The sequence below is a fragment of the Coregonus lavaretus genome (genome assembly GCF_964263955.1).
Source record: "Coregonus lavaretus genome assembly, chromosome: 37".
Lineage (NCBI taxonomy): Eukaryota > Metazoa > Chordata > Actinopteri > Salmoniformes > Salmonidae > Coregonus > Coregonus lavaretus.
The window spans coordinates 7,134,370-7,161,310 of NC_140024.1; the positions used below are offsets into that span (position 1 = coordinate 7,134,370).

General features: G+C 45.7%; 1 protein-coding gene across 2 annotated transcripts in view; it reads left to right on the plus strand.

The window, feature by feature from the left end:
• LOC311111779 (protein MTSS 2-like) overlaps positions 1–26,941 on the plus strand; it is a 71,849-nt gene that overhangs the window by 13,052 nt on the left and 31,856 nt on the right. The gene's annotated exons all lie outside the window — the stretch shown is intronic.

Sequence of the window (26,941 nt, forward strand, 5' to 3'; positions counted from 1 at the left end):
TTAAAGAATCCACTTAATTAAGTGTATGTGTGTGTTTGTGTGTGTTTGTGCGCGTGCGCGTGTGTGCCTGTGTGTATGTGTTCCTTTATGTGAGTGAACAACATCAGTTATACTTGAATATGAGTTAGGGGAACATATCCTCTTAAGTGATACTCCTTGCCGATAGGCATGATATTTTATTAACAGGCACTTGATGTTATCAGCTATAATAAATGTGTTTACTGATTAAAAAGTTGAGTTTGATACCGTGCCTGAAGTTACATTCTCTATGAGCTTTGAAGAGTTTTCATCCCTGAATTACCTGTGTTTAGGGAGCAGAGATGGAGATGAATGGAGGTGAATGGAGATGAGTGGAGCATCATCCCACAGGATAATGTGAGGAGCGGAGAACAAAGGCTTGGTTTATAGTTCAGGAGAGAGGAGAGGTGGCAGGCGGCTGGGCAGCAGGGTTATTTTTGGCTGGGGGCTCTGGGCATTGTTAGGAGACTGTGCTGAGCTCCTTTCAGAAGCCTTACTAGGGGGAACACTCAGCCTTGTTCTATGGCAAGAGCAGAGGGACAATACAGCCTGTAGGCCTTATAATGAAGCTACATTTTCTAAGGATATGGAATACTGGGCCTTATTGGGTGTGGCTCTTGTACTGTATGTGTGTGTGTGTGTGTGTGTGTGTGTGTGTGTGTGTGTGTGTGTGTGTGTGTGTGTGTGTGTGTGTGCATGTGTGTGATAATACAAGCGTGTGCATTTGTGTGTGTGAGACCCCACCAGGCTTTGGCATTTTTAATGAGCTGACAGGGTTGGGTGCTTCCTGTCTGGCCTGTAAAAGCAGTGAGGGGCACATCCTAATGATCCTACATCCTCCAGAGACCATAGGGGTCCACCTAGTGCAGGACACACCCACAGACACGCCCCACCAGGGACAGAGGAAGGAAATACACTATAGGAGAGGAGATGTAGGAAAGGAGAGATAGAGATAGGAAGTTCTTCAAGGACACAACGAGATGGAACAAGCTATTATGTCAGAGACAGGAGAGGAAGGAGATGGAAGATAATGTCCTTTTTTTTTCTCTCTCTCTTTCTCTTTGGGGATTCAGCAGTAATGTATAGAGTTTAGAACTCTCCAGTGCGTGTGTGTGTGTGTGTCATTCCTTTGTGGTCATGTCTGCATGGCTGGTCAGTTGTTGTCGTGACTGTGCCCAATCTAATGTAGGTCACAGACCTGTGGGCTCCACATGGCTCATCCATGACTACACACACACGCACACGCACGCACGCACGCACGCACGCACGCACGCACGCACGCACACACACACACACACACACACACACACACACACACACACACACACACACACACACACACACACACACACACACACACACACGTGTGCAGCAGCAGTAGAAAGGCACATCTGTACAGTATGTTTATCTGCCGTGCATTCCAACATGCTGCATGAGAACTGCATGTTGTCACGGTAATGGAGGAGATATGTGGTAACTACAACATAGAGTAATCATACTAAATTTAGTGACTCAATACTATTGCACAATTACCCCTCTGACTGCCTCATGTATTATAATAGACCTTTCCAATGAATGAAGCCAGTTCAATGGTGTCTCTTAAGTAATTGTCTCTTCTGGCCGTTTAGAATGTGAATGTGAATGTCTCTGTGTGTGTGTGTGTGTGAGAGAGAGAGAGCCATTACAGTAACATGCTCTGTCTGTCTGTCTCAGTCCCACAGGGCGAAGACGCTCTCTCTCTCTCCCATGCTCTGTTCTCAGACATACAGTACAGAACACAGAAATAATTGGTTTCGTGCTACAGAACACCAGCCTCTTCTCTCAAGGAGTGGTGATGTTCTGTGGTTCTCTGTTCTAGAACACAGAACACAGGCCACCAGCCTCGGGTCCATGTGGAGCTGCTGAGCCCAGTTCCCTGCTCCAAAGCCATGCTCTTGGCTGAGCTGGTGGCATAGAGGCAGATGTTGTGCTAAATCAGATCTGGATCCCCACAGGTCCAGCTGTAACACATCCAGATGTTCTGTAGAATCCTGTGTGTGTGTGTGTGTGTGTGTGTGTGGAACTGCTCAGATCCAGCTGGAACGCATACAGGTGTTGTGTAGAGTTGTGTGGAGATGGTGCTGGAGCGAGCAAGGGCTAACAGAGGTTGCCCATTGGTCAGGTGCCCTATGTGGGCCTCTTCTCTGACTGCCAACTAACAGACTGCAGGATCAAACAGGCTAGACTGGACCGCAGACAGGACCTAGAGGGAGGGAGATATGGAATGAGACAGAAGGGTGCATGTCTGAATGTTGAGAGTAGAGAGCGGAGATATGGAGCGAGAGAGGGAGCTATGAGTGAAGGATAACATGAGTGTCAAGGGGCAGAGTTGCGGAGAGGATTTTGTGTGTGTGTGTTCAGATGTGCCCTCCTGCCCTCACTCACTACCTCACACTTTCCCCAGAGCAAACATTGGGGGCGGGCGGGGCGTGGGGGGGGGGGGGGGGGGGGGGGGGGGCAAACAAGCAATAACACACAAACACACACCAGGCTTTCATCTTGCTTGTGGGGGGCCACTGTGGTCCGGGGTTGGGGGTTTGGGGTAGGGTGAGGGGGGACATACTTCCTGTCTCTAATAACCTGTCCTCTGCCTCTACTACTTATCTCCCTCCACACAGCTGCTTTCTCTTTACACATTTACTGTTACTTATCTTTCCCCTCTCTCGCTCTCTCTCTCTCTCTCTCTCTCTCTCTCTCTCTCGCTTTCTCTCTTAATTCAATTTAAGGGCTTTATTGGCATGGGAAACATATGTTAACATTGCCAAAGCAAGTGAAGTAGATAGTAAACAAAAGTGAAATAAACTATAAATATTAACAGTAAACATTACACTCAGAAGTTCCAAAAGAATAAAGACATTTCAAATGTCATATTATGTATATATACAGTGTTGTAACAATGTGCAAATAGTTAAAGTACAAATGGGAAAATAAATAAACATTAATAGGGGTTGTATTTACAATGGTGTTTGTTCTTCACTGGTTGCCCTTTTCTTGTGGCAACAGGTCACAAATCTTGCAGCTGTGATGGTACACTGTGGTATTTCACCAGGTAGATAAGGAAGTTTATAAAAATTGGGTTTGTTTTCAAATTCTTTGTGGATCTCTGTAATCTGAGAGAAATATGTGCCTCTAATTTTACATTTTAGTCATTTAGCAGACACTCTTATCCAGAGCGACTTACAGTTAGTGAATACATATATATATTTTTTTATACTGGCCCCCCGTGGGAATCAAACCCACAACCCTGGCGTTGCAAACACCATGCTCTATCAACTGAGCTACATCCCTGCCGGCCATTCCCTCCCCTACCCTGGACGACTTGTGCGCCGCCCATGAGTCTCCCGGTCACGGCCGGCTGCGACAGAGCCTGGATTCGAACCAGGATCTCTAGTGGCACAGCTAGCACTGCGATGCGGCACCTTAGACCACTGCGCCACTCAGGAGACTAATATGGTCATACATTTGCCAGGAGGTTAGGAAGTGCATCTCAGTTTCCACCTCATTTTGTGGGCAGTGTGCACATAGCCTGTCTTCTCTTGAGAGCCAGGTCTGCCTACGGCGGCCTTTCTCAATAGCGAGGCTATGCTCACTGAGTCTGTACATAGTCAAAGCTTTCCTTAGGTTTGGGTCAGTCACATTGGTCAGGTATTCTGCCACTGTGTACTCTCTGTTTAGGGCTAAATAGCATTCTAGTTTGCTCTGTTCTTTTGTTAATTCTTTCCAATGTGTCAAGTAATTCTCTTTTTGTTTTCTCATAATTTGGTTGGGTCTAATTGTGTTGTTGTCCTGAGGCTCTGTGAGGTCTGTTTGTGTTTGTGAACTGAGCCCCAGGACCAGCTTACTTAGGGGACTCTTCTCCAAGTTCATCTCTCTGTAGGTGATGGCTTTGTTATGGAAGGTTTGGGAATCGCTTCCTTTTAAGTGGATATAGAATTGAACTCTCTTTTCCGGATTTTGATCATTAGCAGGTATCGGCCTAATTCTGCTCTGTATGCATTATTTTTTGTTTTTTGTTTACACAGGGGATATTTTTTGCAGAATTCTGCATGCAAAGTCACAATTTGGTGTTTGTCCCATTTTGTGAATTCTTGGTTGGTGAGCGGACCCAAGACCTCACAACCATAAAGGGCAATGGGTTCTATAACTGATTCAAGTATTTTTTTGCCAGATCCTAATTGGTATGTCGAATTTTATGTTCCTTTTAATGGCATAGAAGGCCCTTCTTGCCTTGTGTCTCAGATCGTTCACAGCTTTGTGGAAGTTACCTGTGGCGCTGATGTATAGGCCGAGGTATGTATAGTTTTTTGTGTGCTCTAGGGCAACGGTGTCTAGATGGTATTTGTATTTGTGGTCCTGGCAACAGGACCTTTTTTGGAACACCATTATGTTTGTCTTACTGAGATTTACTGTCAGGGCCCAGGTCTGACAGAATCTGTGCAGAAGATCTAGGTGCTGCTGTAGGCCCTCCTTGGTTGGTGACAGAAGCACCAGATCATCAGCAAACAGTAGACATTTGACTTCAGATTCTAGTAGGGTGAGACCGGGTGCTGCACACTGTTCTAGTGCCCTCGCCAATTCGTTGATATATATGTTGAAAAGGGTGGGGCTTAAACTGCATCCCTGTCTCACCCCACGGCCCTGTGGAAAGAAATGTGTGTTTTTTTTGTCAATTTTAACCGCACACTTGTTGTTTGTGTACATGGATTTCATAATGTCGTATGTTTTTCCCCCAACTCCACTTTCCATCAATTTGTTTGGCAGACCCTCATGCCAAATTGAGTCAAAAGCTTTTTTGAAATCAACAAAGTATGAGAAGACTTTGCCGTTGTTTTGGTTGGTTTGTTTGCCAATTAGGGTGTGCAGGGTGAATACGTGGTCTGTCATATGGTAATTTGGTAAAAAGCCAATTTGACATTTGCTCAGTACATTGTTTTCATTGAGGAAATTAACTAGTCTGCTGTTAATGATAATGGAGAGGATTATCCCAAGGTTGCTGTTGACGCATATCACACGGTAGTTATTGGGGTCAAATTTATCTCCACTTTTGTGGATTGGGGGTGATCAGTCCTTGGTTCCAAATATTGTGGAAGATGCCAGAGCTAATGATGATGTTAAAGAGTTTAAGTATAGCCAATTGGAATTTGTGGTCTGTATATTTTATCATTTCATTGAGGATACCATCAACACCACAGGCCGTTTTGGGTTAACAGTAAACAGTACACTCACAAAAGTTCCAAAAGAATAAAGACATTTAAAGTGTCATTGTCATATTATGTCTATATACAGTGTTGTAATGATGTGCAAATAGTTAAAGTACAAAAGGGAAAATAAATAAACATAAAAATAGGTTGTATTTACAATGGTGTTTGTTCTTCACTGGTTGCCCTTTTCTTGTGGCAACTCTCTCTCTCTTACCCACACAGGGATTACTAATTATTTTGACTGCACATTCTCTTTCTTTTCCCAAAACAAATATCATTTGCCAAACCGTCTTGTGGAATGATACTTATTGAGAGCTATAATAAGTACCAGGGTGAGAGACAAGACCACTGAAAGGCTGAATTAACGATGGCCACCACTGACATTCAAACCAGTGTGTATGGCCTTTTTCGGAGCTGATAGCCTTTTTCTGTCTGGATAAAAAGCTAATTCATTTCAGAGAATACAAATGAGAATAGCTTTTCTGGCTCATATTCTGTGCTCTCTATGTACACGTCTCTCTCTCTCTCTCTCTCTCTCTCTCTTCTTTCTTTCTTTCTTTCTTTCTTTCTTTCTTTCTTTCTTTCTTTCTTTCTTTCTTTCTTTCTTTCTTTCTTTCTTTCTTTCTTTCTTTCTTTCTTTCTTTCTTTCTTTCTTTCTTTCTTTCTTTCTTTCTTTCTTTGCCGCCACAGTAGGGGCATTAAAACCTGGGGCTATCCCAAAAGCCTCACTACCCACCAAATTGGCAAAGTAGCCTGGTCATAAAGAGTCCACTGAGATGTGCTCACCGCAAGATGAGCTCGTACACAACTTCATCTTGGTGTTTTACGGCCTGCTTGCATGAGTTGAATAGGAAGGCCTATAATGAACATCATAAATCTGATTCATACACTAGGGTGCAAAATGGCTTCCTCCAGAAGGCAGAAAAAACATGTTTGCCAGCTCAGCAAATGGCAGTGTGGAGTCTAATGGAGGTAATGAGGAGCAAAATGGTGTGTGCCTGTGTGTGTGACCTCTAAAGAATGTTATTTGTTATTATTTGTCTCTCCCATACTAATATTGGCTTGATATCTAAACGCAGGCTGACATTGGACAGTCACTCAACTCATGAGCATGTAGTCAAAGATATCACATAACATGTAAGAAATCAAACAGGAACAGGGTGTGTTTATGACTGCTTTAGCTGTTAGACATCTCTACTCCCTTAACATTTCAATGCCCAAAGCTGATTCCCAGTGTAGCTAGGCACCATTATATATTTCAATAGCAGCTTTATGACTGGAATACACTTAGACTGACATGAAAATGAAGAACACATTCATTTGCAAAGAAAGGGATGATTACAACAGGCACAGACTAGGTCTGTGTAATTTGATTTGAAGGGAGAAGGCATTTGTCTGCTGGCTCAGATGCTGCTGCTGCTGGCTCAGATCAAGACAGAGAAGGATGTTGTGTAATTGTTTCTGGGGAGCGAGAGAGAGAGAGAGAGAGAGAACAAGAACAGAACATTCTGTTGGCTGGAGTCAAGGTCAAGAGGGTACACTGGAGGTTGTTAGCCTGTGTGTGTGTTGACCCGGGCATGGCAGGGAGTGTGTGAATGTTATTAGACCATGTTAGAGCCTTGGTGGCCTGTTCCTACAACACTCCCTCATTAGCCAGTGGAGTGCTGGGTGGGTGTTTGTTCTTCATGTGGGCTACACTAGGACCAGTTAATACCACTGCCCCCCCCCAGCTTGTTATTTGACTCTTTTTGTAGCTATACTTTGCACTCTCTCTCACACTATGTTAGCAACTTATCAAAGGATAGTGAGTGCCATGTTAACGAGGGGAGAGGAGAGGAGAGGAGAGGAGAGGAGAGGAGAGGAGAGGAGAGGAGAGGAGAGGAGAGGAGAGGAGAGGAGAGGAGAGGAGAGGAGAGGAGGGGAGGGGAGGGGGAGTGGAGGGGAGAGGATGTGGATATTCTTTAGAGGCCTTGATGACCTCATGATGACCTTTGAGTCCACGTGGGTCAGACCAGACATGTCCTTGAGCTAACACATAATCCCATCATAATGCTTTGTGTCTGTCTGCCATGGGTGGGCGTGCTGCCCCTCCATACTGTCAGCACTTTTACCTGGAGTAGTCCTGTTTGCATGGCAAATGTATACTTCTGATTAGCATTACATGACAGAATAGGGTTCATAGAAAATATTGTGTTAATAGATATGATAATAGCCCCCAGCCTCTGGAAATGGCAGAGGGCTGTAAAAGAATTGGCAAGAATCACAGGAATATAATGAAAGACCACTGTCCTGTCCCCATAGGTTGATTGACTCTGTGGTTCCTGGGTTGTGTTAGGCATGATGTAGCTGCCGTGAAAGTGCTGATGGGTGTTAAATGTGTGGGAGAACAATGTGTGTGTGTTTTAAGATGGGTGTACAATACACGCGATGTTGGCCACGATTTAGCTGTCCCAGACAAAATCCCAATGTCGTTGCCTCGGGGCGCGCGGCCATCACCGACACTCGTTTAATGTGAGTGGGTCAGAGACGCAATCTGAGGGCTACTGATCCCGTCTTTGAGCAGTCCTAGACGTCCTGATATTTTCAAACATGATTGATTTTATCTACAAAAAATCTGCAATGCTCCTGTAGTGTGAGGTATGCAACAACCTGTTTTGAGAACGGTGATCAGCAATAGCCAATGAGAGCTCGCCAGAGAAGAAGCCAGTGAGATGACAACGTTGTATCACGTCACCCAGAATGTGTAGACTCTCCAGCAGGAGCGATGACTACTACTAGTATGCGTTTCTACTTGCCTTTAACCAAAGCCAAAGTGTCAAATCGTTACAGCAATGTTATTCAATTGAAAATGTTAGCTCGATATTTCAACTATGTATGGCAACCGTGAACGTCTATTATGCGGCTGCTTTGAGCCACAGCTCATTCTAGCTACGTTAACAATCTAATCACATGGTCCTCTGTAACTCAATTGGTAGAGCATGGCGCTTGTAACGCCGGTAGTGGGTTCGATCCCCGGGACCACCCATACGTAAAAATGTATGCACACATGACTGTAAGTCGCTTTGGATAAAAGCGTCTGCTAAATGGCATATTATTATTATTATCATCACATCGTTGTTTTCACGAGACAGCGTGGTGGTATCGAGAATCCTCATAACCAAGTGAAGAGTCTTGTAGTGTGTGACCCCGTCTGTGCCACATCGTTTAGTGTGCTCACCACTACGTTGGCAAGACAAAAACTACAGGAAAGATGGTTGTTTAATGTGAGAGGCACAGCGATGTTAGGATTATGAAAGTACACCCAGCATTAGTGTGTGTGTTTTAGTGGTCTTTTTCCATGGAGGAACAGTCTGCATATGATGGTGTGATTACAACCTCCAATGCTCCTCATAGAAATATAATAGAGACAGTAAGGAAGCCAAACATGCATTGTGGTGGCAGAGGTGGGATCTCTCTCTCTCTCTCTCTCTCTCTCTCTCTCTCTCTCTCTCTCTCTCTCTCTCTCTCTCTCTCTCTCTCTCTGACCACACCCCCTATCTCTCTGTCTGTCTCTTTCCCCATCTCTCTCTCTGACCACACCCCCTATCTCTCTGTCTGTCTCTTTCCCCATCTCTCTCTCTTTTCATCTACTTCACTGTCTGTTTCCCTCCCTCTATATCTAATGCTATCTTGCTGAATGATTTTGACAGCACAATATGGCCAGCATGCTTGTTATAATACATTAATCTCTGTCCGATGGGGGGAGGCGGGGCAAGGACTTGGCAATGGCAACTGAAACATGCATGGCCAATCCTTTACCAAGTGACAGATCTGGTGGATTACTCTCTCCTCTCTCTCTCTCTCTTGCTCTCGCTCTCTCTCTCCTCCTCTCGCTCTCTCTTTCTGCTTTCAATCAACCAACCAGAGAAGAGGTGGATTGCAGGCCCAGTTGCCAAGCAACAGAGCAAGAGAGTGATGGCAGAAAAATAGCTGTGTTGCCAAGTGAGAGGAGTAATTTGAGAGATGACATACAGTATTTTAGAAAGGGTACGTCAGCCATGGTGAAATGTGGAATTCTAAAGCAATATGGAATACGGATTGTGAATGGTCTGTCTGAATACAGGGTTCTTGATTACTGGGTGTTTATGGATAGTAATCTCCAAGGCTCCAACCTCAGTGTGTACAACCTGCTTATAGCACCCTCTTATAGTCATTGGCTTTGGTTTAGTGCCTTTACTGATTGTCCATTGCCTAAAAAGAGAAAGGCAGACTGGGGCTGAGCCTGGGGGCTGGTGAGGGGAGATGTGGGAGGAGGACGTGTGGCATGTCCCAAACAGCTCTCTGTTTCTCTCCCGCCCTCTCCTCTCCCTCTCCCTCTCTCTCTCCCAGCAGCAGTCTCTTCTCTCATTAAGAGGAGACTTGGCCATGGCGCGGTGGCTCAGTGTTCTCTGCTTCCCACAGACATAGAGCTGGCCTTGTGCTTGCCGCCTGAGGGACAAAGGAGGACTGTGACACCAGGAAGTGTCCTCACAGAGTGGCCAAAGGCACAGAGGAGGGAGAGAGAGGGAGGAGAGGAGAGGGGGAGAGAGGGAGGGAAATAGATGACCATTGTGACTGTGGCTTAATTAAAGACAATAATGTTGTTTATGTACCACTATCTCCAAAACAAAAGGCAATCTCAGGAAGGTGGAGATGGCCTACTTAGAAGGGGTAGAGAGAGAAGACAGAGAAAGGGAGAGTTGTTGTGTGTGAGGAGAGTTGGAGAGGGATAGAGCGAGGTTGATTTGCTTGCTGTTAGCTAGCAGGCTTTGTATTCGGGTCTGTTTGATGCTGTGTTTTTGGCTCCCCATGTGACAGTGTGTGTTATAAAGCACAGCCCCTTGTCCCTGACACGGTGACCCAGGTTGAGCAGCCTTTAGGCTGGGGATGATTAGTTGTGATCACCGCTGGGCCTGGTTGATGGAGGTTGTTACCCAGTCAGATTTTATATGGTTGGTGATGTTAGCTCCTCTCAGATCCAGAGTTAATACAGGGCTGAAGGGGTCAAAGGCCACAAAGATACTAAGGCCATGTTTATTATCAATCTTGACCTCTTTAAATTTATTGACAACCACTTTTTTGGGGGGGTTCCAGAACCTTTAATTGTTTTTTTCTTTCAACAAATGCTGAATAATGCCAATAAACATAATTCTAAGAAAAATAACCTTGAATTGTGTTTTGGATCAAGCCAATGAGGTCACATGTGGTTATTGCAGAGAGAGACTGTATCTGTTGTGTTTGTGAGGCATGGACATTGCCTTATCGATCTGTCATACATACAGATCAGCTTGATCAGTGGAATATAAAGTGTTTAGTGTTCAGTCATGCCTGAGGATGCTGTGGCCCAGTGTCCCAGCTCCAGCCCAGCCTAGGCCAGGCCAGACCAGACCAGGCTAGCCAAGTGGCAGCTTCCCAGCCTATGTGGGTTATGGTGGCTGGCTGGACAGGGGGTGGAGGTAGGGGGTAGGGTGGGGGTGAGGACAGTGTATTGATAGTGGGTTATGGTAGCTGGCTGGACAGGGGGTCGAGGGTAGGGGGTAGGGTGGGGGTGAGGACAGTGTATGGATAGTGGGTTATGGTGGTGGCTGGCTGTGCAGGGGGTGGTAGTAGGGGGTAGAGTGTGTGTGTGTGTGTGTGTACGTGCATCCGTGTGTGCGTGCATGCGTGCGTGTGTCTGTGTGAAGGATCAGACAGGCCAGGACCAGGGTAATCCAGGGTATTAAGTGTTAGCAATCAGGCGTGATCTCCCTAGTGCTGCTACTACTGCTGGCTCAGCTGGTGCTATCATCACACATTTCGTTAACCCCTGCTCTCTCTGGCTGCCTGCACTCTCTCTGTCTGTCTGTCCGTCCGTCCAACCGTCTGTCCGTCTGCCTTCCGCTCCTTTCTCCCTCTCTGTCTTTCTTCCCCACTCCTTCCTTCCTGTTCCCTTGACGATGAACCACGCCTGTAACACACATACGCTGTTTACGCCCTCTCATTTTTCTCTACTCCATGTTTTACACACTGAGGCTGGGAGTTGGTTCGGAGGCGCTCCTCTCTACCCATAAAGGGAGATTTAGAGATGAAGGCCAGTTGTGCCAGTCGTCCTTTAGCCCAGCCAGTCCCTGAGGCCTCTGGGGAAGGGAAGGGGGACCAGACCACACCAGCACAGAGCACTGTCCATAAATGTCTGAATACACTATAAACAGTCTGAGCGATGCCCCATGCTAGACATGTACGTTTATGGCATCAGGGGTTTCTCTTAGCTGGCCACAGAGAGAGGAAATGGTTTCTGTAGGGGGGCTGTATTTTGGTGGGTATATGTACAGTATGAAAGATGGCATAAGTGTTAAGACATGGGTACCACCTTTTATACAGTATTTCCTTCTATAGCTCTGTCTCCGTCCCTCTCTCTTCTCTGTCTCTAAGGACAATATTTATAGCTGCTTGATCTCCCAAATGGCTGGTTATTTTTCTCTCCTCCCTCTTCTTCTTTATGTCAACCAACACTCCATCATCTTGGTCTCCATTCCTGCTATTTTCACCCTATCGTTCTTCCCCTCTGTTTCCCTTTCTTATCCACCCTCTCTCCGGTTCACTCTCTCCCTCCCTTCCTCCTTCCTCCCTCCTGCTCATTTTAAAGACCTTAGTGTGGGCTCACATCTATGTAGCTATTCCTTTGGGTGTGTTGACATAGCAACCGTGAATGTATTTTATGATGCAGATGTAGTGGCTGGGTATACTCTGTCTCTCACGTCTTTCTTTGAACCTTTGTTTCCATTTGTCACACACCATTTGTCATAATACGCATTTGCTCTTTTTTGTATGCACTGTGATGGATTTTGTCACTGTGTTTTTTGTTCTTACTGATTAACCAAATATAGCAGTAGGTTTGTCTTGTTCTCTTGTCTCTCTTGTCCTTTCTAAGCTCTGCATACCAGTCCTTAGTCATCATTGCAGAGGGCTAATTCTACCTACCCTTCATGCTCTAGTTCAGTCTGTCCTCTCTGGTCTGTGTGGAAAGTGAGCAGAGCAGACTCACAGTGTGGGGGCTTTGCTCTTACAGGGGACTGTTTGATATGTGCTGGTTGTTTGGGAGAGAGATTTTAACTTAGCTGTGGAGGGGAGTGAGTCAGGGAGAGGGTGGGTGTTGGTAGCCCTTCTCACACCCTCAGGGCTTCAGCGGAGTCAGGGAGCTCCTGAAGTGGAGATGAGGAGGAGCGGAGGAGTTGGAAGTCGATACAGATTCCTCCTCCAGGGGGATGAGGAGGCCCAGAAAGGACCTCTTTTCTCACTCCTGGTGTGTTGCCATTGTCCCGCAGCGCTTTAAACACAGAACACGAAAGGTCAGAGGGAGCTGCTGTTCTTCAGGCCTGATGAAATTATTAGACTGGTCTGGAGTGCTAAGCTGTTTCCCACAGCCTGTAGAAAGACTCTGGAGGGCAGCCAGCCAGGGGCTGCTTTAAGCAGGTCTGTTCTCAGGGACGCTGCCTGGCCCCCTGACCTATCACAGGGGAGCTGTGAGGGGGCAGAGCTAAGGGTTCTGTTCTGCTTGTTTGGGAAGATGTTTTCGGGCCTGTCTCTCTGGCTGCTGGATGTTCTGGTGAGAACTGTTACACCCCCCCCCCCCCCCCCTCCCCCTCCTCTCTCTCTCTCTCTCTCTCTCTCTCTCTCTCTCTCTCTCTCTCTCTCTCTCTCTCTCTCTCTCTCTCTCTCTCTCTCTCTCTCTCTCTCTCTCTCTCTCTCTCTCTCTCTCTCTCTCTCTCTCTCTCTCTCTCTCTCTCTCTCTCTCTCTCTCTCTCTCTCTCTTTCTCTTTCTCTGAGGGGAGTCAGCTGGGATCTGGTCCTGTTTGACTTACAGTTCCCCAGTGTACAATTTTCTAGTTAATTCTCTCTCTCATCTATTTCATCTATCTCTGCTCTGCCAGGAACAGCCTCTCTCTGCTCCTTGTCCATGTCTGACTGGAAGCGTGCTGGAGTCCCTAACCCAAATGTCCGTTCTCTCTCCCCTCATCTTCCCACAATTCCCCAGTGCCTCGGCCACAGTGTGGTATGACGCATGCTGGATGCCTGGGGTGACACCAACGGTCACGAGGTCACAGGCCTGCAGAGACATACGCAGAGGACACAGGATGAAGAAACTATCCAGGATACTAGCAATTATTAGCTGTGCAGTTGATGATACAGCATAGCTTTGTTTATGTGTTTTGCTTATGATGGTTTTGATAATTCACTGTGAGCCCCTCCCTACCCACTCTCTCTGCAAAACAGATTGTTGTGACGTGACTTTAACATTAATCTGAAGACTGTTATCTCTAATTAACTAACTATGTTTAATTGTTACCCGATTTAAATTAGTCATGTAACAATTAACTCATTAGTATCTGGGGCACCACGTTCTTTAAAGAGTTACCATCTCCCGAATTAAACTCTAAAAGGTCTTTACATATCACATCTATAAACAGTCAACTTATTAATCATAACCTCGTATCATATCATCATTCTGAATGTCATAACCTCCTTGCATCTGCAAAAACACAAGTCTTACTTATGATTCAATACTACACAAATTGGCTTAAAGATTTATTTTACTAGCTAATTCAATGGGAACACAGGATAAACATACAGTGGGGAAAAAAAGTATTTAGTCAGCCACCAATTGTGCAAGTTCTCCCACTTAAAAAGATGAGAGAGGCCTGTAATTTTCATCATAGGTACACGTCAACTATGACAGACAAATTGAGAATAAAAAAATCCAGAAAATCACATTGTAGGATTTTTTATGAATTTATTTGCAAATTATGGTGGAAAATAAGTATTTGGTCACCTACAAACAAGCAAGATTTCTGGCTCTCACAGACCTGTAACTTCTTCTTTAAGAGGCTCCTCTGTCCTCCACTCGTTACCTGTATTAATGGCACCTGTTTGAACTTGTTGTATCAGTATAAAAGACACCTGTCCACAACCTCAAACAGTCACACTCCAAACTCCACTATGGCCAAGACCAAAGAGCTGTCAAAGGACACCAGAAACAAAATTGTAGACCTGCACCAGGCTGGGAAGACTGAATCTGCAATAGGTAAGCAGCTTGGTTTGAAGAAATCAACTGTGGGAGCAATTATTAGGAAATGGAAGACATACAAGACCACTGATAATCTCCCTCGATCTGGGGCTCCACGCAAGATCTCACCCCGTGGGGTCAAAATGATCACAAGAATGTGAGCAAAAATCCCAGAACCACACGGGGGGACCTAGTGAATGACCTGCAGAGAGCTGGGACCAAAGTAACAAAGCCTACCATCAGTAACACACTACGCCGCCAGGGACTCAAATCCTGCAGTGCCAGATGTGTCCCCCTGCTTAAGCCAGTACATGTCCAGGCCCGTCTGAAGTTTGCTAGAGTGCATTTCGATGATCCAGAAGAGGATTGGGAGAATGTCATATGGTCAGATGAAACCAAAATAGAACTTTTTGGTAAAAACTCAACTTGTCGTGTTTGGAGGACAAAGAATGCTGAGTTGCATCCAAAGAACACCATACCTACTGTGAAGCATGGGGGTGGAAACATCATGCTTTGGGGCTGTTTTTCTGCAAAGGGACCAGGACGACTGATCCGTGTAAAGGAAAGAATGAATGGGGCCATGTATCGTGAGATTTTGAGTGAAAACCTCCTTCCATCAGCAAGGGCATTGAAGATGAAACGTGGCTGGGTCTTTCAGCATGACAATGATCCCAAACACACCGCCCGGGCAACGAATGAGTGGCTTCGTAAGAAGCATTTCAAGGTCCTGGAGTGGCCTAGCCAGTCTCCAGATCTCAACCCCATAGAAAATCTTTGGAGGGAGTTGAAAGTCCGTGTTGCCCAGCGACAGCCCCAAAACATCACTGCTCTAGAGGAGATCTGCATGGAGGAATGGGCCAAAATACCAGCAACAGTGTGTGAAAACCTTGTGAAGACTTACAGAAAACATTTGACCTGTGTCATTGCCAACAAAGGGTATATAACAAAGTATTGAGAAACTTTTGTTGTTGACCAAATACTTATTTTCCACCATAATTTGCTAATAAATTCATGAAAAATCCTACAATGTGATTTTCTGGATTTCTTTTTCTCATTTTGTCTGTCATAGTTTACGTGTACCTATGATGAAAATTACAGGCCTCTCTCATCTTTTTAAGTGGGAGAACTTGCACAATTGGTGGCTGACTAAATACTTTTTTCCCCCACTGTACACACTCTGCACCGGTTATTGACTGGAGAAAACAGGTCTCCAGCGGAATGACAACAACATGGCTTGTTAAAGAGAAGAGATGGAGAGGAAGAAAGAGAGGGACAGAGACACTTAACCTTGATACATTCAGAAATGACTCACCTTCAGTAATTACATACTTGGCACACGAACCGCCGCCCGCTTTGAGTAAGAAATCATGAATGTATTTACTTGAAATGTCTTAGTTCGCCGTGGATCTCTCGGTGAACTGGGCCGCCCTGGAAAGGGAGTTGGGCCTTCTTGCGGCACGCTTGTAAGGCTCTTCTTGTCCAAAATGGTTCACAATGTCCTTCTTCGTAGTTGTCCGGTCTCCAATGACTTGTCATGTAGTCCTGAACAGAACTACAGAACTGATTTCCCTTTCCGTCGCTCTGGAAGTTGCTTCTTTGAAGATAGGCTAGCCAGCCATATCGATGGTTCCCAGTGGGGTGATGAGAGTAGCGTAATACGATGGTTTGAGCAGAGAAGCAGATGGTCCTACTTAAATTCACTTTCGAATATACTTTACTTAGGACAGCTAATCAGCCGTACCAGTGATTGTCCGGAGCGGAGTTTATTATCTCCACCTCGTGTTGAGATTCAGAGTTCCAACCATTTTAAACGTGTAGCTGCCGCTTTCACGTTTTCTGGTCTGATATGTTAATTCGTAACCCAGCTTTTATTCACTGTTCGAAAGGGGGCTGTTCTGTCAGGCTGACACGCTTTCTGACCTCACTTTGGGCAGTGACCACTAACTGTGCCAAGTTATGAAAAACAATTATCTCATATAACCTCTCAAATCACATCCCTCTCTTAACAAAAACATTTTCATCATTTTTCATATTATATGCACAACTCATAGTATGGCAACGTCAAATATGTAGTGGGTATACTTTCCAAGTTACAGTATTTCCTTTATAAAAAAATGTATGACATCACAAAATAACAAACAGAATTACTTTAGTGTCGAATAGATCGCCTCTGACCATTCCCCACGTTCTACGTTAGGAATATTATCCCAGTATTCACTTTTGAACGTGTTAAAGTTTCAGCGGGAAAAAGTCTGAAACAAAGACATTCCTTTGGTGGATCTTGAGAGGGAGAGCCTGGGCCTTCTCCCTTGACTTACGACAGGCGTGAGTTGTTAACCCCCACTAGTCCTTCCTTCCCACCTCTGCGGGTGAGAGGGGGTCTGATTGAAGTTATTCATTGCAAACCTGACCTGACCTATTTGGATTCTCGTGGACAGTCATGACAAGACTAAATGGGATTAGAGGACATTGCATTTTTCTGTGATACAGAGGAAAAAGTGCAATGATGTCTCAATGCAGACTTTGATCAAGCTCTGTCATCCAGCCTTATGCTGTAATGGAGAAGGCATGGTGAAACGAGATGCGGCTTGTGTGTGTCTACAGTGGAAGTGATATGTCAAAGATGTGCCAGTGAGTGTGGAAACGAATGGAAAGTTGGACCGACAATGTTAGTATTGCTCCTTGGCCCAGTGCCCAGTGTAAGAGCTTCCTTAGGCTCCAGCTGAGACTCTCCCAGGCCTCTTACTGAATCATACTGTATTATCCCAGTCAGCAGAGTGTCTGGACCCTGGGCCGGGTCAGCCAAACACCCACCCACCTACAGTACAGTACATCAGACACTCCTTGCATCACCCTCTGTGCGTGCGTGTCTGCGTTTGTGTGTATTGTATCAATGAGGTATTCAGGTATTGTTTGGGTGTTTGGGTCATGGAAAGATTACACAAGGTTTATGGCAGATTATGAGAGGGTTAATGGTGGGATTTCCATAGCGCTAGGGTGGTAGTTGTACTGAAGAGTGTGTGGCTCCTGAGTGGCGCAGTGGTCTAAGGCACTGCATCGCAGTGCTAACTGTGCCGCTAGAGATCCTGGTTTGAATCCAGGCTCTGTCGCAGCCGGCCGCGACCGGGAGACTCATGGGCGGCGCACAATTGGCCCAGCGTTGTCCAGGGTAGGGGAGGGAATGGCTGGCAGGGATGTAGCTCAGTTGATAGAGCATGGCGTTTGCAACGCCAGGGTTGTGGGTTCGATTCCCACGGGGGGCCAGTATATATAAAAAAAAATATATGTATTCACTAACTGTAAGTTGCTCTGGATAAGAGCGTCTGCTAAATGTAATGTAAGTGTGTTTGTGTGTAATCCTCTTTCCGAGTTTCCTTGCGTGGCCGTGTATGTGTGGTCTGGTTTTACTATCCCTGTAGGGACAGGAAGTCCTCGCAGGGATAGTAAAACAAGGAAAATTCGGATGGTCCCCACAAGGAAAAAGGCTATTTTAAGCTAAGGGGTTAGGTTTAGAATTACAATTAGGGTTAGGGTTCGATTTAAGGTTAGGATTAGGAGTTAGGGTTAGGTTAAGGTTTAGGGTGTGTGTGTGTGTGTGTGTGTCGAGAGGACGGGTCATGATGCCTGTAAGCTGCTCTCATGCTCCTGCTGGGCAGATGGCACATTACCGTAGGAACCATCTGTACAGGGTGTAGTAATGTGTGTGTGTGTGCAAGCATGTGGATGTGATGTGGATGAACACGTACAGTGCCTTCGGAAAGTATTCAGACCCCTTGAGATTTTCCACATTTTGTTAGGTTACAACCTTATTCTAAAATTGATTAAATTGTTTGGTTTTTCTCATCAATCTACACACAATACCCATAATGACAAAGCAAAAACTGAAATATCCAATTTACATAAGTATTCAGACCCTTTACTCAGTACTTTGTTGAAGCACCTTTGGCAGCGATTACAGCTTTGAGTCTTCTTGGGTATGACACTACAAGCTTGACATACCTGTATTTGGGAAGTTTCTCCCATTCTTCTCTGCAGACCCTCTCAAGCTCTGTCAGGTTGGATGGGGAGCGTCGCTACACAGCTATTTTCAGGTCTCTCCAGAGATGTTCGATCGGGTTCAAGTCCGGGCTCTGGCTGTGCCACTCAAGGACATTCAGAGACTTGTCCCGAACCATTCCTGCGTTGTCTTGGCTGTGTGTTTAGGGTCGTTGTCCTGTTGGAAGGTGAGCCTTCGCCCCGGTATGATGTCCTAAGCGCTCTGGAGCAGGTTTTCATCAAGGATCTCTCTGTACTTTTCTCAGTTAATCTTTCCCTCAATCCTGACTAGTCTCCCAGTCCCTGCCGCTGAAAAACATCCCCACAGCATGATGCTGCCACCACCATGCTTCACCGTAGGGATGGTGCCAGGTTTCCTCCAGACGTGATGCTTGGCATTCAGGCCAAAGAGTTCAATCATGGTTTCATCAGACCAGAGAATCTTCTTTCTCATGGTCTGAGAGTCCTTTAGGTGCCTTTTGGCAAACTCCAAGCGGGCTGTCAATCAATCAATCAATCAATCAATCAATCAATCAATCAATCAGCAAACCCTGTCATGTGCCTTTTACTAAGGAGTGGCTTCCGTCTGGCCACTCTACCATAAAGTCCTGAATGGTGGAGTGCTGTAGAGATAGTTGTCCTTCTCGAAGGTTCTCCCATCTCCACAGAGGAACTCTGGAGCTTTGTCAGAGTGACCATTGGGTTCTTGGTCACCTCCCTGACCAAGGCCTTTCTCCCCCGATTGCTCAATTTGGCCGGGCGGCCAGCTCTAGGAAGAGTCTTGGTGGTTCCAAACTTCTTCCATTTAAGAATGATGGAGGCCACTGTGTTCTTGGGGACCTTCAATGCTGCAGAAATGTTTTGGTAACCTTCCCCAGATCTGTGCCTCGACATAATCCTGTCTCGGAGCTCTACGGACAATTCCTTCGACCTCATGGCTTGGTTTTTGCTCTGACATGCACTGTCAACTCAACTGTGGGACCTTATATAGACAGGTGTGTGCCTTTCCAAATCATGTCCAATCAATTGAATTTACCACAGGTGGACTCAACTAAGTTGTAGAAACATCTCAAGGATGATCAATGGAAACAGGATGCACCTGTGCTCAATTTTGAGTCTCCTAGCAAAGGGTCTGAATACTTATGTAAGTAAGGTATTTATGTTTTTTATCTTTTATACATTTGCAAACATTTCTAAAAACTTGTTTTTGCTTTGTTGTTATGGGGTATTGTGTGTAGATTGATGAGGATTTTTATTTATTTAATCGATTTTAGAATAAAGCTGTAAAGTAACAAAATGTGGAAATAGTCAAAGGGTCTGAATACATTTTCCAAATGCACTGTATGTGCTGCCGTCCATGAATACAACACGCTACCCGTATTTAACATGCAGAGCGTGAGGCTATTGTGCCGTCATGAACAATCAGCTGAGGTGTGTGTGTGAGAGAGAGAGAGAGAGAGAGAGAGAGAGAGAGAGAGAGAGAGAGAGAGAGAGAGAGAGAGAGAGAGAGAGAGAGAGAGAGAGAGAGAGAGAGAGAGAGAGAGAGAGAGAGAGAGAGAGAGAGAGAGAGAGAGAGAGAGAGAGAGAGAGAGAGAGAGAGAGAGAGAGAGAGAGAGAGAGAGAGAGAGAGAGAGAGAGAGAGGAGAAAGAAACATACAGAATGATGATACCAGAGAGGTAGATAGAAAGAGAGGCTAATAGAGACGTTGGATCTGTTGTTGTTGTGGTGGTGGTGTGGTTTCTGCCTAAGGGAGACTTGCTGTACATGTCGTACTTTAATGTTCTGTTGCATTACTAAGGCTAGAGAACACTGCTCCAACCTTGGGGACATCACATATAATGTCTACAATGTTTAGTTATTCAATACATATGTAAATATGACCTGAACCCAACTCGGCAAAGTCAATTTTCTGTTCACCGCGCACTACCTCTTCGGGCTGTTAGCTTATGTGTGCGAACGTTTGCCACTAACTGTTTTTTTTGTAAATTATGTTGGTGAGAGTAAGCTAACGTTAGCCAACATTCGCAAACTATTCTCCTTGTTGAACTTGTCTTAGGCCACATCTTTCTGCCTGTGTCTGTTTTTGTTTCCCACCCAACATTACATTTCTGAAAGGTTTTGCACTTCTGTCCCTGTCCTGTAGCATAAAGCACCAAGTGAATGTGATATGCAGCATGTTTGTCCCCAGCCCCTTTAATGCTCCTACAGAGAGCTAGCCCTGGCGTCACACCACAGACTAGGTTAGCATTGATTGAGTGGCATTAGCCAGGTAATACAAGTGTTCTCTCCCTCTTGCATGGCCAAAGGCTTGTGTCTCTCTCTGTGAAGGGCCATAGAGATGAGTTTTGACACTCTACTCTGAGCTGGTTCTATTGGTCCTCAGCAGATCAACGGTCTTGAGACCCACAGTCTCCTGAGTCCTGTCCTCAAGCTGTTTACATATTTCATACTTGCCTGCAGATTTTCACCCTGGAAGCACAGGTTAGCACTCAGGGGGGGATACAGGCTGTTTATGTGATGTAGCTGTTAGCTGTTATCTCCCTATTGGGTGAGGGTTAATGACCACCGTTTGAACTTGATGTTCCCTTTATCCTTTATTAAGTAACTGTGAATTAGCCGATTTGAGGCCCTTCATAAGGCTGGATTAGCTCAGATTGGCTCTGCTCTGCTCAGCCCACATAGAACCAACCCACTGGACAAAAACCGGTTAAATCAACGTTGTTTCCACGTCATTTGAACTCTAAAAATCTATGTGATGATGTTGAATCAACGTGGAAAACTGATTGGATTTGCAAAAAGTCATCAACATAACTTTTAACCTAAATCCAATAACATGGTGAAATGTCTTGTTTATTTCAGGTTAGTTGATAACTCAACCAAATGTAAATCAAAACTAGATGTTGAACTGACGTCTGTGCCCAGTGGGAAGTCTCTTCTCATAGGTCTGATTAGGTCAGAGTCATTCTTAAGGGACCAGCGGGTTGTCGTTCTATTCCACATGGTCAGCACTTCTCTTGTCCAGGTGGTCTGGTCCCAGACAGACGTTTCCACACTTCCCCCTCAGCAACCCCCCTGAGCAGCAACCTGGGAATCCTAGTGGAAGTCAAGTTCAAGACCTGGATATCTGGAGAGGACAGGACAGGAAAGCAGCCCCCCTCTTCCTATTGGAGGGTTTTCTCCCCACCCACCCAACCTCAGGGACCTTGGGAGGAGAAGAGAGGAGAGGAGTTGGAGAAGAGAGTAGGAGAAGAGAGGAGTAGGAGAAGGGAGGAGTAGGAGAGGAGAAGAGGGGAGAGGAGAGGAAAGGAAAGGAGTAGAGGAGAGGAGAGGAGAGGAGAAGAGAAGAGAAGAGAAGAGAAGAGAAGAGAAGAGAAGAAGAGAAGAGAAGAGAAGAGAAGAGAAGAGAAGAGAAGAGAAGAGAAGAGAAGAGAAGAGAAGAGAAGAGAAGAGAGGGGTAGGAGGGAGGGCAGTGATGGGTGGAGGTGCATCAAAGTAGCAGGACTAGAACTGCTGATCTGTACAGGAAGTGGACAGGCTAATAATTAGTCCCATCAGCTTCCCCTCAGAGCAGAGCAGAGCACTTAGTGTCTCTGGACTGTCTCTTCTCTTGTGTGGCATTGCAGTATGGATACTGAGACCAAGCCCATCAGGCCAGGTCTTACTGACATTGACATGTTCCTTGGTGTCAAAATATACCTTCTTGGTAATATAGGTCTAACTTATCGGAAACATGTGCGCAGAAATGATTTGCATATTAAACACGTGAAGTAAGATACGATTTGATTTGGGTAGCAGTAACAGTGGTATTTAAGGAGTTGGTACTGATATTAGTTCCCGGTACTGACTGCTGAATAAAACCACCCTACTCTTTAGTTAGTGTTGTGTGCCCCACAAACTAAGTGGTGGCAGGCCCAGTAGCCTTTACAGTTGTGGAGTGTCCTTCTCAGCTTGTGAATCTGGAAAGTGTGTGTTGAGTGTGTGCTTAGTCACAGCAATGTAGTTACCTTACATAGCAGGCACACATACACATTCACAAACTATATACAGTGTGTGTATAAACGGAGTGTATAAACGCAGTTGCTCACATATCTAGCCCACACACAAGCTATATAATCTTGCCACTATTAGACACTGGGGAATCACTTAGTGTACTTGTCACGGCAGTGAGTGTCTCAGTGTTACTTAGAGATCATGTGTTGTCTGAAGCCAGAGCGGAGCATACAGTTAAATCATTTCCTGGGGCCAACACTCACATTGAACTGTGTTCACTAACGTCAGACATCAGAGATGTAAAACAGGGGCTAGCTACAGGGAAAACAAGGTTTTAAAATTGTTAAGAGTGCTTTACTGATGTGGAATTAAATATCTTCAAGTTTGGAATTATGAAAAGTGGTGAATAAAAGGGGGAGAAAGAAGTATGCTGTGGTAAGAGAGATTGAAATGAATTATCTATTTATCTGATCATTTCTTTGACATAAAAGGCAGGGGAAAATAGTAACGTCCCCCTCCTGTCATGGGAGTGGGTGAGTTCCAGGGTAAGTATTGTTTGGGAGACATTTCAGCAGCGAGGCGATAGGATCAGCAGTCTATGAGTTTGGTGCTTTCTTTGGGATGGAGATAGTGAGATCACGTCCTGTGGGCCTTGTTTATGTAGCCTACTGTACACGCACAGAGCCTCCACCACTCTAGCCATGAAGTCAGCGGCTTTCCATAAATATTGTGGCAACCATCCGTGAGAGAGGCAGTGAGAGAGAGAAAAAGAGAGAGAATGCGAGGGAGTGAGCTAGTCCTGTTGCTCGTTCTGTGGTGGCTGTAAGGGGATAGCTTTCCTCTCTCTTAAATTTTATTTTTCCTTCTTCTTTTCTGGTTGGAATGCATAGCCCATCTGGTTGGGCAGTGGCAGTGTAGGGGTATTTTTAGCAGTAATACTGTCCCCTGCCAGAAACTTCCTTTTGGAGTAAATATGGAGGGAGGCCTTTAGCCCAGCCCTCTCCCAACCCTCCCTCAGACCTAGGAGACGCTTTAAATGCTCTTTAATCAAGTCCAGAGAATGTCATGCTTTCTCAGGCACATCTGATTCCACTGTTCTCCATGGTCCCGGCACTATTCAGTATCCGCCCTGCCGATTGGTCCACGGGTTGAAGGATGTTGGGAATGCACCAATGGACTTCCTCTGCTCTTGGTTTTTTAATGTTTTTACGCTAGCTCTTTGAAGTGTTGGCCGCCAGCTGCCGATTGGTGCACAGGGTGAAGGATGTTGGGAATGCACCAATGGACTTCCTCTGCTCTTGGTTTTTTAATGTTTTTACGCTAGCTCTTTGAAGTGATGGCCGCCAGCCAAGCGGCCTCCGCTGCCCTCCGTATGCCTAGTGTGTTCAGCTGCCCGGCAGGTATCTTCTCTGACACACTTCAGGGGAACTGGGGGGAGCTGTGCTGCTCTGGACGTGTGAACAGGGCCAGCCAGTCACATAGCATGTTTGGTCAGGGAGCCAATGATGTGTCTTCATTAGTCAGCCTTCCTTAAGCCATGGTGTAACCAGATCACCATCTGACCCTTAACCCCTGACCCCACAGCGCCAGTCATGCTGTTTCTTCCTCTCTGTCAACTAGAGAAAAAACTCTGAGGCAATCATCTCTCCAGGGAGAGGGTACAGCTTGGTTAGGAAACATGGGTCTGACTCTACAGTGACTATGACCTGTTTCCCATAGACAGGCTTTCTCCTAAGAGAAACCATGCTCTAATCAGCATTCAGCTCCCACGGTTTGGTTTGGGTGAGATTAGCTTTTGGGGAGCATTTGTTTTGCCTCCGCTGAAATGGCCTCCATTAGATGGCCTTCCAATTAAATAGCCTTGTGCTGAAATGGCCTTCCAATGAAATGGCCTCACTCTGAGCTGACCCTCTAATGAAACGATCTCCTTTTGGAACCATAATTCAGTGAAATACACTTAATCCCATAAGGAATCCTAATTAGGATCTCTGAATACACAAGTACTTGTGGACTGATTATGGAGTGTAGGCCTATCACTTTGTTAGTGAGCAGGCTATGTATGTCAACCCATCTTGGACTTGTATGTAGTATGGGTTGGCCATGTCTGGGCCTTGTTCTCTTCCCCTTCACCTATCAAAAGCACCATCAATATTTCATGTGTGAGATGGTTTTGGCTCTGAGTGATGCAGAGAGAGTAGGGCTTTGACCCACTTACAGCCTGGTCCCTGGTAGAGACTCTGCTCTCTCCAGCCAGGCCTGGCAGCTATTTCATTCCAAGGTTTTGGGCCCTTTGGGTGGGTGGTCAACAGGGGATGTAGCCCTACCTCTTCCCCCTCACTGAGTCCTCTGGCTGGGTGGGTGGTTAACAACATGTGTTGTAGCCCCACTGTAGATTCCTGTCCTGTTAATGATGTCTGTTTTGTGAGGAACTGATGATCCGTGTCCTGGTAATTGGGCTTTGTGGGTGGAGCTGGAGCCCAGCAGCTCAATTGATAGTGATCTCAGGACAGGCATCTAGGCCACTGTCCTCATCACTCAGGGTCACAGTGTGGAACGTGGGACTACTAGATATGGGTGTAATGGTACACCTCGGTTCGGTCCGCACTGTGAACCCAAATGAATACATTAAAAAAAGAATTTCAAAAATAAACACGCTGAGTTGTATGCCATTGCCTCTTGAGTAAATCTGAGCTGAAAAAACATTGTAGGCTATTCCGTTAAAACAACTAGAGCCTATGCACACGTTGTAATCAAACTTTGAATCTTAACTGGCGCATTTCATACTATCCTTTTGTGAGGAGCAGCCGGGAACTAGTTCTGTACGATGGCGAGTGGTGGGGTCGATAAACCAGAATTGGAGGATCCTCCATCATCGTTTAAATCTCAAGTTTGGCTGGAGATTTTGGCTTCACAGTAGATTACAATGGCGATGGACAGAGAGTTGTGGATAAAACATGAACAGTATGTCGCCACTGCTTAACGAGAATAGCCAATGCAGGCGAGTGTAGCTTGTTGTTGTCGGCCAATCACAAGTCATCAACGCAGAACTACAGTCATAGAGCCTCCATGTGTGGCAAAGCAAGTTAGGAGATTATCTAATCAATGGAAGATGGAATTAAAATTATGGAAATAAAAGTTAAATTAGAAAGATATGTTACAACGACCAAGAGCCAACAGGTAGGCTGCTACTTAATAATGTAACAAGGTGTTGTTATTTGTAACTGTAGGACAGGGAGAAACCGCATGCAGCCTCAATTAGCCTAGCTATCTTAGCTAATGAGCTTCTCTCTGTTTGATGCAGTCAAGACAGGTACTACGAAATCATATTGGATGAGAAATAATGACAAGCTAGAAGTTAGTCTACTATCGCCTCGGCTTGGATAGTTGGTTGCTATCTGTCTGTCTCTCCCTCCCTCCTCCTTGCTCCCTGTGTCACTCGCTCACAGTACACACACAGCAAGACACCTCCCCCACCTGCTAGAGTGTCTCTCCCTCGTGCTTTATCAGCTCTGGTTAATAAAGTAGCTTACAAATGGACTTTTCTGCTGCTTCCCTCACTCGGATCGGGCCAGGTCTGGATCCGACCAGGTGTATACGGAACTGGTCTAGATGTCTTTGGGTCTGTTCGGAATGGGTCTCTATATTTAGAAATACATTTATGCATATCGGGTTCAGTTGGGAAAGCCCCAGGTCCATTTCGGAAGGACCCGTGAAGACCTCTACTTGAGAGGCCCAACATAACAATCCCTGTCGCAACAGACAATTACAGGAACGTTGTGAATGCTGTCACAGAAGCTGGACTTGGGACACAAATAAGGTGCTTTTTAGTTTAGCGTCTTTTGCCAAATAAACAAATATGTACTACAGTAACTGTTTGGCATTTCATTTTCCTGCTGTACCGTAACCGAACCGAACCCTGACCCCAAAACTGCAATATGTACCGAACCGTGGGTTTGGTGAACCGTTACACCCCTACTACTAGTGCATTCATGTGAGTATGTATGTGAGTATGCATGTATGCGCACATATGTGATGTCAGCGTGTCATCTCCATATGATAAATCATGTGGATGATAAGAAGAAAAAACGATGTGCTTCTGCTCAACTAAACACACTCTCACCCACTGCCTACCGTCCACCATTTACACACAGCATGTGATCCCAGGCAGCCAATGGCGTCACCCTCTGCCCCTGTCTCCATGGGAACGCTGTGACGAGCTTTGTCACCAGTGTTGACTGGTGACAGGAAGTGACATTGCCCTAGCCTTGGCCTCTGTGTTTGCATTTACATTTTAGTCATTTAGCAGACTTAGTGTGGGGTCAGTGGCATAGTCAGCCATCACGCAGTATGGATGGTGTTGTGACTCATCAGTCACACCTGGCTCCAAGGCTGACCTCACAGCCTCACAGCCCAGCAGGAACGTAGCACACAACCAGTCAGCACTCAGGTATGGGACTCTACTTCTCTCTATGACGGCTTCTGCTTTCAATTCACAATTTTCCTGAAAAAGCTTTTCGGCGGCTCCATGACGTGAATTTTCCGGATGCTGGTTTTCTTTATCCGGTCACGCCAAGACAGCAGTAAACAACAAAGAAA